The sequence below is a fragment of the Bolinopsis microptera genome, chromosome 9 (assembly GCF_026151205.1).
Source record: "Bolinopsis microptera isolate Bmic1 chromosome 9, MBARI_Bmic_1.0, whole genome shotgun sequence".
Lineage (NCBI taxonomy): Eukaryota > Metazoa > Ctenophora > Tentaculata > Lobata > Bolinopsidae > Bolinopsis > Bolinopsis microptera.
The window spans coordinates 15,549,312-15,560,307 of NC_087080.1; the positions used below are offsets into that span (position 1 = coordinate 15,549,312).

General features: G+C 40.7%; 1 long non-coding RNA gene across 1 annotated transcript; it reads right to left on the minus strand.

The window, feature by feature from the left end:
- Positions 1-44: 44 nt before the first annotated feature.
- LOC134820971 (uncharacterized) lies at positions 45-4,996 on the minus strand. Its single transcript, XR_010160957.1, has 2 exons — positions 4,674-4,996; positions 45-638 (listed from the first exon to the last, which is right to left on the minus strand). It is a non-coding gene; the product is annotated as an uncharacterized LOC134820971 (long non-coding RNA).
- Between the last annotated feature and the right edge of the window lie 6,000 nt (positions 4,997-10,996).

Genomic DNA, 10,996 nt, shown 5'->3' on the forward strand with positions numbered 1-10,996 from the left:
CTTAAAGGATTTTCAATAGTGCCGAGGAAAAATAAAACATCAAATTCATTCATCTGAATATTAGTAAAGGTTATAATGATTATATCAAATCAAGATTTCAAACGCGTACAATCATTAACTCTAATCAAGTATTGTCAACTGTGATTAAAGATCATAGCAAAGTATGCTATCCTATATGTAAGCTACAATGAGGAAGAAACAGCATTATACAACAGTATTACAATAATAAATATATGGATAATACCAAAATGTAACTATTACTGCTAATAAATACAGTTTAAAGATAAACTTATCAAATTTAAAATTGACACGAAACTAATACGCGGTTTATATTAGAATGCAACACAAACACTAAACACATCAAATAGAAACAAAAAAAGATATCTCGCACTGTCAGTCATTACATATTACAATTATATAAATAACACCGAAGAACTCATATATCAACAGCTCGAGTAGCGCACACTACTATTCCAATTTGAGTGTCTGACAGTGGCAGGGGAAGCGTCCAAGGTTCGATGCCGCGACCGTGATCTTTTAAACATTTTGTGAAAGTCGTCTTTGTTTAAGAAGGTCCACTTCCAGTAGCCCATTTTCTCCCCACATAACATTTCTTCATCCTCAGTGCTCAGCAAGACCTGTTTTATTTTCCATTACAGTAATTCCATGTTCCAATGAAATCTAACTCTTCAATTTTAATATCAGCGGTCGGATTAGATCCTGAAATATGGAAGTGAAACTCAGTAAATTTTTACAGTCAAGCAATACTATAACTTCTATTCGTAAAATTTTACAAGATTTGTTTCCAGTTTCGGACAAATTCACAATATTACTACATAACAACTTAGTAATGTAAGCAGTAAGGGCCCTCTCCAAATTTTAATCTGTAGAAGTGCACGTGCAAATAACGCGCAGCTTTAATGCAAAAATACGTGTGTGCTCTTGGCGCGCGCTAAAAGTCTGTGCTGAAAATATTGGTTTGGTACCGAGAGTTTTAAAATTCCCGCCAATTTCCAGAAGATGAATCCGAGATTTTGGAAACATTTGAGACAACTTCTGATACATGTTTTTCGGCTGTATATGTCCGTGAACTGAGTGGGATTTGCCCTGGTATGATAGAGGGGCATGTGTACTAACATTTCCAGCCACTTAGAAGTGCAAAGTATACCCCTGGTTCATGGAATGAACGAAATGAACACAAAATGAACATTTTCCTAGAATCCCCTGAATTAAACTAAAACCGATTGGAATCGATCGGTATTGATATCAGGAGTGTCCCTGAGAAGTTTGGTGTGCCTAGCATGTTCAGAAAGGGCTCTGGGGCAATGTTTCCATTTTGGTTTCAGAGTAGTTGAGATGGTGGAAACATTTGAGACAAATTTGGAAACATGCTTTTGCAGCCGTATTTATGCTTGTACTGACTTGGAATCTATCTGGTATGGTAGAGGGACACATGTACTAACATTTCCAGCCACTTAGAAGTGCAAAGTATACCCCTGGTTCATGGAATGAACGAAATGAACACAAAATGAACATTTTCCTAGAATCCCCTGAATTAAACTAAAACCGATTGGAATCGATCGGTATTGATACCAGGAGTGTCCCTGAGAAGTTTGGTGTGCCTAGCATGTTCAGAAAGGGCTCTGGGGCAATGTTTCCATTTTGGTTTCAGAGTAGTTGAGATGGTGGAAACATTTGAGACAAATTTAGAAACATGCTTTTGCAGCCAAACTTCTCAGGGACACTCCTGGTATCAATACCGATCGATTCCAATCGGTTTTAGCCCAATTCAGGGGATTCTAGGAAAATGTTCATTTTGTGTTCATTTCGTTCATTCCATGAACCAGGGGAGTATTTTGCACTTCTAAGTGGCTGGAAATGTTAGTACATGTGTCCCTCTACCATACCAGATAGATTCCAAGTCAGTACAAGCATAAATACGGCTGCAAAAGCATGTTTCCAAATTTGTCTCAAATGTTTCCACGATCTCAACTACTCTGAAACCAAAATGGAAACATTGCCCCAGAGTCCTTTCTGAACATGCTAGGCACACCAAACTTCTCAGGGACACTCCTGGTATCAATACCGATCGATTCCAATCGGTTTTAGCCCAATTCAGGGGATTCTAGGGAAATGTTCATTTTGTGTTCATTTCGTTCATTCCATGAACCAGGGGAGTATTTTACACTTCTAAGTGGCTGGAAATGTTAGTACACGTGTCCCTCTACCATACCAGATAGATTCCAAGTCAGTACAACCATAAATACGGCTGTAAAAGCCTTGTCACACTTTTGTCTCAATTCTGTCTCATGTTTCCAAAATGTTTCCAAAATCTCGGATTCATGAACTCCCAATTTCAAACTACAGAAAAAGAATCCGAAATTTTGGGACAGCCTAAAACATATTCTGATTAATGCTTTTCGACTTTATTTGTCCGTAAACTGACAACTACAGCAAATCTATCTTCTCTACGATCTACGAACTGGGCCCGAGTTACTTGTTTTAAAATACAGCAAATCCATCTTCTCTACGAACTGGGCCCGAGTTACTTGTTTTAAAATACAGCAAATCCATCTTCTCTACGAACTGGGCCCGAGTTACTTGTTTTAAAATACAGCAAATCCATCTTCTCTACGAACTGGGCCCGAGTTAGGTACTTGTTTTAAAATACAGCAAATCCATCTTCTCTACGAACTGGGCCCGAGTTACTTGTTTTAAAATACAGCAAATCCATCTTCTCTACGAACTGGGCCCGAGTTACTTGTTTTAAAATACAGCAAATCCATCTTCTCTACGAACTGGGCCCGAGTTACTTGTTTTAAAATACAGCAAATCCATCTTCTCTACGAACTGGGCCCGAGTTACTTGTTTTAAAATACAGCAAATCCATCTTCTCTACGAACTGGGCCCGAGTTACTTGTTTTAAAATACAGCAAATCCATCTTCTCTACGAACTGGGCCCGAGTTACTTGTTTTAAAATACAGCAAATCCATCTTCTCTACGAACTGGGCCCGAGTTACTTGTTTTAAAATACAGCAAATCCATCTTCTCTACGAACTGGGCCCGAGTTACTTGTTTTAAAATACAGCAAATCCATCTTCTCTACGAACTGGGCCCGAGTTACTTGTTTTAAAATACAGCAAATCCATCTTCTCTACGAACTGGGCCCGAGTTACTTGTTTTAAAATACAGCAAATCCATCTTCTCTACGAACTGGGCCCGAGTTACTTGTTTTAAAATACAGCAAATCCATCTTCTCTACGAACTGGGCCCGAGTTACTTGTTTTAAAATACAGCAAATCCATCTTCTCTACGAACTGGGCCCGAGTTACTTGTTTTAAAATACAGCAAATCCATCTTCTCTACGAACTGGGCCCGAGTTACTTGTTTTAAAATACAGCAAATCCATCTTCTCTACGAACTGGGCCCGAGTTACTTGTTTTAAAATACAGCAAATCCATCTTCTCTACGAACTGGGCCCGAGTTACTTGTTTTAAAATACAGCAAATCCATCTTCTCTACGAACTGGGCCCGAGTTAGGTACTTGTTTTAAAATACAGCAAATCCATCTTCTCTACGAACTGGGCCCGAGTTACTTGTTTTAAAATACAGCAAATCCATCTTCTCTACGAACTGGGCCCGAGTTACTTGTTTTAAAATACAGCAAATCCATCTTCTCTACAAACTGGGCCCGAGTTACTTGTTTTAAAATACAGCAAATCCATCTTCTCTACGAACTGGGCCAGAGTTACTTGTTTTAAAATACAGCAAATCCATCTTCTCTACGAACTGGGCCCGAGTTACTTGTTTTAAAATACAGCAAATCCATCTTCTCTACGAACTGGGCCCGAGTTACTTGTTTTAAAATACAGCAAATCCATCTTCTCTACGAACTGGGCCCGAGTTACTTGTTTTAAAATACAGCAAATCCATCTTCTCTACGAACTGGGCCCGAGTTACTTGTTTTAAAATACAGCAAATCCATCTTCTCTACGAACTGGGCCCGAGTTACTTGTTTTAAAATACAGCAAATCCATCTTCTCTACGAACTGGGCCCGAGTTACTTGTTTTAAAATACAGCAAATCCATCTTCTCTACGAACTGGGCCCGAGTTAGGTACTTGTTTTAAAATACAGCAAATCCATCTTCTCTACGAACTGGGCCCGAGTTACTTGTTTTAAAATACAGCAAATCCATCTTCTCTACGAACTTGGCCCGAGTTACTTGTTTTAAAATACAGCAAATCCATCTTCTCTACGAACTGGGCCCGAGTTACTTGTTTTAAAATACAGCAAATCCATCTTCTCTACGAACTGGGCCCGAGTTACTTGTTTTAAAATACAGCAAATCCATCTTCTCTACGAACTGGGCCCGAGTTACTTGTTTTAAAATACAGCAAATCCATCTTCTCTACGAACTGGGCCCGAGTTACTTGTTTTAAAATACAGCAAATCCATCTTCTCTACGAACTGGGCCCGAGTTACTTGTTTTAAAATACAGCAAATCCATCTTCTCTACGAACTGGGCCCGAGTTACTTGTTTTAAAATACGACAAAGTTAACTGCTGAATGTTCCCGGTCAAAAATTAATTATAGTTTATATTAAAATATTGTCTATTGTCTATGTTTTACTATAATGCTGGGAGCCTTGTTGTAAATAATAGGGTACATACCATTCCTTGAAAGTCGTTATTTCGGAGTGAGCAATCATTTTGTTGACTAGCGAATCTAAATTGAAATAGTCGAATATCACTCAATTTCAGTTGCAGGTCGACATCCTTAAAATTAGAGAGCAAATAATTTTATTTTGTACTCTACTTCAGTCAATATAAATAGAAATTACAGCAATTTGAAGTAACAGCATATCAAGCTATATCATACATAATTATGAAAGCCTCGCAGAGATCTCGATTAAATCTGTAAACGTACATTTAACGGTAAGATATATAGATAGCGCGCAATATAAGCGCACGCATAAAACCAATATGGCTGCCACACAAAGCTACAAACTGGAACAAGAAATGAAAATTGTGAATTCAACCAGCTTGGATACTATTATCCAACGCGACATTGGTTTGGGCGCATTATCGACAAGTTTTAAATGCGCGGAACATTTTTGTGCGCGGCACTAGCATTTTAAATTTTCTAAATTCAAATCATAGCCAGAGTTATGGTTATTTTTCAAGACAAATTTTGAGGCAAATTTTACGTGTAAATTATTCATTTTTCATTCATGATCACTCATAATTTGAACAATTTACCTTGGATTGAATTGAACTCTTCAGTATTCGATGATTAAAACAATTGTTTTAAGAACAGAGTAGTTTTAAAGCTAAACATTCGCAATTTGTCTTAACAGGAGTCTTGGGAGAATTATAAAAATGAAATTTAAACGTTTTAGCGGCGCATGAAGCCCGCGGCATTCGCTGGGGTGAATTGGAGGTCGGGAAGGATTCTGAATATCTATTTGTTTGAAGAAAATTGTGCTGGCCGAAATTAGCGCTAAAAAACAGATGATGATTAACCACTCTACACTGTACACTCGACTGTCACGTGACTTTTTCAACCCGTTCTCTAGCTCCCCCTCAGATATTAAAGAAGAGGAAGGAGAGAAGGAGGAACCACACAAAGGAATGTACAACGTGGCAGGAGGAGACCTCATCACCCAAATCTACGCCGCCTCCGGGCAACTACTGGACCTCACCTACCGGGCTGGCCGGCTCTATCATACCTCACCTACCGGGCTAAAACACGGGTCTTCATAGTGATATGACTTTGATTTCGAATAGACTGATATTTATTGACATTTTTGGTTAGGTCCATGGTTAGGACATTGGACAGTTGTTATTTTTTCTCTAGCTGGTTCTGAACGACTTTTCGAAACCATACTCCTCTAATCTGATACCAACTCTAACCCTAACCCAATCCTTAACAAAAACATATGCTAAAACCCTAACCCTAACGGGAAATTAGACTAACTTCCTTATACGGTCATATCACGTGATCGAGACAGTTTCTCGCCAATATCTCGTCAGGGGAGCATTTAAACCCTATGTCATGGGGGTGATTCGGAATCAGCGTCCGAAAATACATCGATTGAAGTTGGTTACAACCGTCGGGGGCCCTTTTAGAAAAATCTCGAAGATCGACTGTAGAGTGATTTAGCACGCTCGCTAAAAAACCATCCTACAGTCGGCACGCGCGGCTCACTGTCGATGGCGCATTACCTAGATAGGGTTTCCTGGAGATTAGTCGTTCAGGACCAGCTAGAGAACTTACTGGGCCGCGCTCAGCTTGTCATTCCACCTAATCTTTATGTTTATGAACATGATAGCCTGAGGTCCCCAGGTAACTAGAGAACGGGTTGAAAAAGTCACGTGACAGTCGAGTGTAAAGTGATTAATCACGCTCCTACTAAATCGCGCGAATCGCTCCGCGCCCAAATTTAAGAAAATTCTTGTGAAAAGGCCCTTTAGGTGTGTAATTGATTTGAATTATGTATGATGTAGTGCGCCATCGACAGTGAGCCGCTTACTGGGCCGCGCTCAGCCTGTCATTCCGCCTAATCTCTATATGTTTATGAACATGATAGCCTGAGGTCCCCAGGTAATGAGCCGCGCGTGCCGACTGTAGGATGGTTTTTTAGCGCTAATATATTTCGGCTTGATTGACGATGTCAATTCATCTCAGCTCGGCGCGGCACAGTAGCGCATTTTGCCGATCTGTCGCTGTGAGAAGCCTCATTGAGTGCGCGGCGCGGCACAGTAACGCATCGCGCTACAAATTTCGGCCAGCACAAATCTCTTGAAACAAATGCGCATTGAGTAACCTTCCCTTGATCCAATTTTAACAAAAATTGGTCTGCTTACTCATAAACTTACAAGGAATCCCCCCATGGTACGGAATCCTCCCACCCGGAGGCTTCCCTGTAATAATGTCATGTTGCAGGTTTGTTACAATCGATCGTAACTAATATAATAATATTCTATTAACTTATGTTAAACTTAATATCATAACTTAAAATAATTATTGTTCCGGACGGTAGTGATATTGCGGGGTGTAACAAGTTTACAGTTATAACTTCACTTTATTAATAATTGTTTGTTGTAATAATTGTTTTGTTAAACCAATGATTGTTTGGTGTATTTCTCTAACCAACATAATGGTCAGGCATGTACGGAGACCTCCCTGCTAGCTCCTGCTCCTACGAGGACCTAATCCTTCTGATAGAGAAACTGATAGAACTCCTCTGTCCTGGTCTTCCGCTGGTCAAGACCAGTTTGTACGAGCTGGAGCTCTTGTTCCATCCCTGGGTGGAAAGTTGGTACGCTAGTCCAGACCATGGAACATCAACGTCCTGCTGTTATTCAGAGCACTGATGTGGCTGGACGGAAATCCAGCCTCTAAAATTAGACTTGTTCTTCCCGGTATGTGGTGTTTGTGGGAAGAGTGCCGTTAATAAAAAATAATCTTCTTTTCCTGTAGCTTATATGATATCCTAATCTTGAACCCGTCTCTGATCCTGATCTAATACTGCAGTAATTATAGTGAGTAAGATAGAAGTAGTTAATAAACCTCTCCAAAAACGGTTGACAGGTCGAGTCGTGGCTAAGTAATGAACGAATGAGAGCTCATTTTTGTCACGTGACAGCACTACTATGAAATATCCCTCATTATATATTCTCTACTCTGTGATCACCCTCCCCCTCAGATATTCAAGAAGAGGAAGGAGAGAAGGAGGAACCACACAAAGGAATGTACAACGTGGCAGGAGGAGACCTCATCACCCAAATCTACGCCGCCTCCGGGCAACTACTGGACCTCACCTACCGGGCTGGCCGGCTCTATCATACCTCACCTACCGGGCTAAAACACGGGTCTTCATAGTGATATGACTTTGATTTCGAATAGACTGATATTTATTGACATTTTTGGTTAGGTCCATGGTTAGGACATTGGACAGTTGTTATTTTTTACTTAGTTTGGTAATGTTATAATAATCTTGATGTCAACTGTTTTATAGCGTAAATATTCTGTTATTCTAACAGCACCGTTATAAAAGTGTTTTAATCCTTCAAACATATGTAGCTGATAGTGATATAAATATAATAACATATTGTAAAATTATTGAAATGTGACGTGCTCTGGTATATAATATAATATGGTAGAATCTAGGTAGAATCTAGGTAGATAAGAATCTGGTAGAATGTAGAATTTTGATCTATTTAACAGTTGGAGGCACGTTTAAGAGGCAAATCGATCTCAATTTCAATTGCTCTTTCATAAATCTCATCGTTGATAAACAGAGCTACAAATCTAAACAATTGTGAGATTTATCCTTGGCCGTGTAACAACTTCAAATTGTGGTATTTTCGCGATGCAAAACTGAAAACAAACCTTAAATGAAATTGAATCAAAACTTGCGGGAACAATGTTATTGCAATGTTATTGATAATTCGTAAATTCGTGCAACCTTATAGTTACATAGTGCCTATAATTCAATTAACTAATTACAGGCCATGCGTTTCATAAACCATATTATGGCCCATTTCGGTCACAAATCGGAGCTTAGATTGAGTTCATTGCACGCGCGGTGGACAAATTGTGTAAAAACAACTATGCTGTCACAAATAATGCGCGCTATGGAGGTGACCAATAAAATCACGGCATTAAAACATGTGATAGCGCGCTGGCGAGTGAATTAGTAAAATCCGAGGGAGGGAGGGAGGGAGGGAGGGAGGGAGGGAGGGAGGGAGGGAGGGAGGGAGGGAGGGAGGGAGGGACGGAGGGCTAGTTGAAAGGTTGGTTACTGTCGACCAGTCTACAGTAGTGAGTTCCTTGTTGATCAAGGCCCAGTCAGCAGCATTGAAGTTGATGTCATCAAGTGCTGTGACAGGGCGCTGTACTGTTTCCTTGCTGGTTGCTCAAGTAGGAACTGCGGGTGGAGGAGAGTACAGGTCACTATGGCGTGGTCTGATTTCTCCGTCTTTGACACTGATAAACCGTGGATTAAATCGATATTGTTGGAGTGGATCACGTCAAGGATGTTTTGGTCCTTCCTAGTGGGTTCGTCGACTAGCTGCTCTAGGAAGTTTGAAGATATGAACTCCATAAAGCTATAAAGGCTAGTCCCGAGTTCGTGTCGGAAGCCGATTTGCTGGAGTTTGGTTTGATAGACTTACTGGACCAGTCTACAAACGGCAAACTATAGTAGCCTGCAATGTAGAGTTCAGGAGCGCCAAGGAGGTGGTCTATAAAGTCTTGAATCACACACAAACAGTCATCAAACTTGTCGACTGGTGCCTGTGGAGGGCGGTACACGCCAACAAGGAGAAAGTTACTGCTAGCGATGTGAACCATTGCAACTATACAATAGGAGTTAGAGTACACTTTTATCGTGTCAGCAGGTAAATAGTGGTGTAGGTAGATAGCTACACCGCCTTGAGCACGTTTGTCTTGATCAGCTCTGATGCTACTGTAGCCAGGGATACACGTCTCTGCTTCAACATGGTATGGCTTCAGATGAGTCTCAGTCACAATGAAGAAGGGAGTGTAGAGCGGGCTGGTTGCTAAATTCTCGTGGAGAGATTTTAACTTCCATTGCTGGTTCTTTATCCCAGGATTCATTCCTTGTATGTTAAGAAGAAATGTTGAGGAGGTCGGAAGTATTGACTTGAGGTCTACTTTCCCAGCAGCGGTTGGTAGAGAGCAGCTTGTTGCAGGTGCTGTGCACTGCAGTGTGCAGGGAAGCCCTGGGGAGATGAGGGGCTTGTTGGTAGGGTTGCTGAGCTACAGTTGAGTACTGAACACCTGGACGAAGATATATCTGGGAGGGTAGATAAGAGGCCATCATTGATTCGAGTGATTTTTGAATCATGCACGAAATCTCTTACGTCCAATTCACTTTCAACTGGTCCAAATGCTGGAGAAGATCCTTGTTGCTAAAATATTTCGAAGCATTTTTATCTTGAGAGTTGAGGCGGCTTCAAAGTTGATGTATTCTTCCTGCTGCGTTTATGATTGTCTTGTGCAGGAGGGACATCCCCTTTCTTTCCTGTTGGAACAGGTTTGGGGTGGTTTGGCGCTGCTGATGCGCTTTACACTTCGAATATGTATGAGCTTGCATTCATTGTTTAGGCACAAGTTATAGACAAGACCATTTTGGCAAAGTTGGGTATGGAAGTAGCGGCAGCTATCTCCACGATTGCAACCGTGGCGACAATGCAAAATACAAACAGTGGACAGTGCCACATAAAAAAGTGCCAAAATGGTTTAAGGCAAATGACAGAGATATTCAACAAACTGCAAGCGATAGGTTTATCAGAAGGTATAATGCAGAGAGCGAGTAAGAGAGAGTCAGGAACAAAAGTTTGTATCTGATCTCAGCTCAAGCTAGCACACGCAAGCGCGCTATATCACGCGCACGTGACTTAAACACTGCAATATCATTGGTCATCTTTATATCCAATGCGAAATACAAACACGCGCCCTTTTCCTATAATCCATGGCGAGTGAATTAGTGAAACCGTACTTTTGCTCCAAAAGCCGTGCACAATCAAATATGGCACCTAGGCGAAACTCACCAATCTTTCCAAAAAGGTAAAACAAATTTGGTACTGTGAAAATTCTCACAGTCTCTAGAAAACAATGGTTAACAAATTTTGAAAATCCGAGCAAGTTTATTTTTATCGTGCACGCCCCTAGCTAGCTATCTGAATCGGTGTATTTTTGGACGCTGATTCCGAATCACCCCACTGCACATGACGTAGGGTAAATATGCTTCCACGGAGAGTTATGGGCAAAAACCCGTTTTGGTCACGTTACAGGCTAGTAAAACATGAATTCGATTGTTTAGGGCTCGGGTCAGGGTTAGGGTTGTGGTGAGGGTTATGGTTAGCTTCGGAGTTATGGTTAGGGTTAGGGTTGGGATTAGGGTTTATGTAAAACCGTTTTGTACGGCTGCAAAACCATAAAAACCAAAGTCACGTGAAATTTT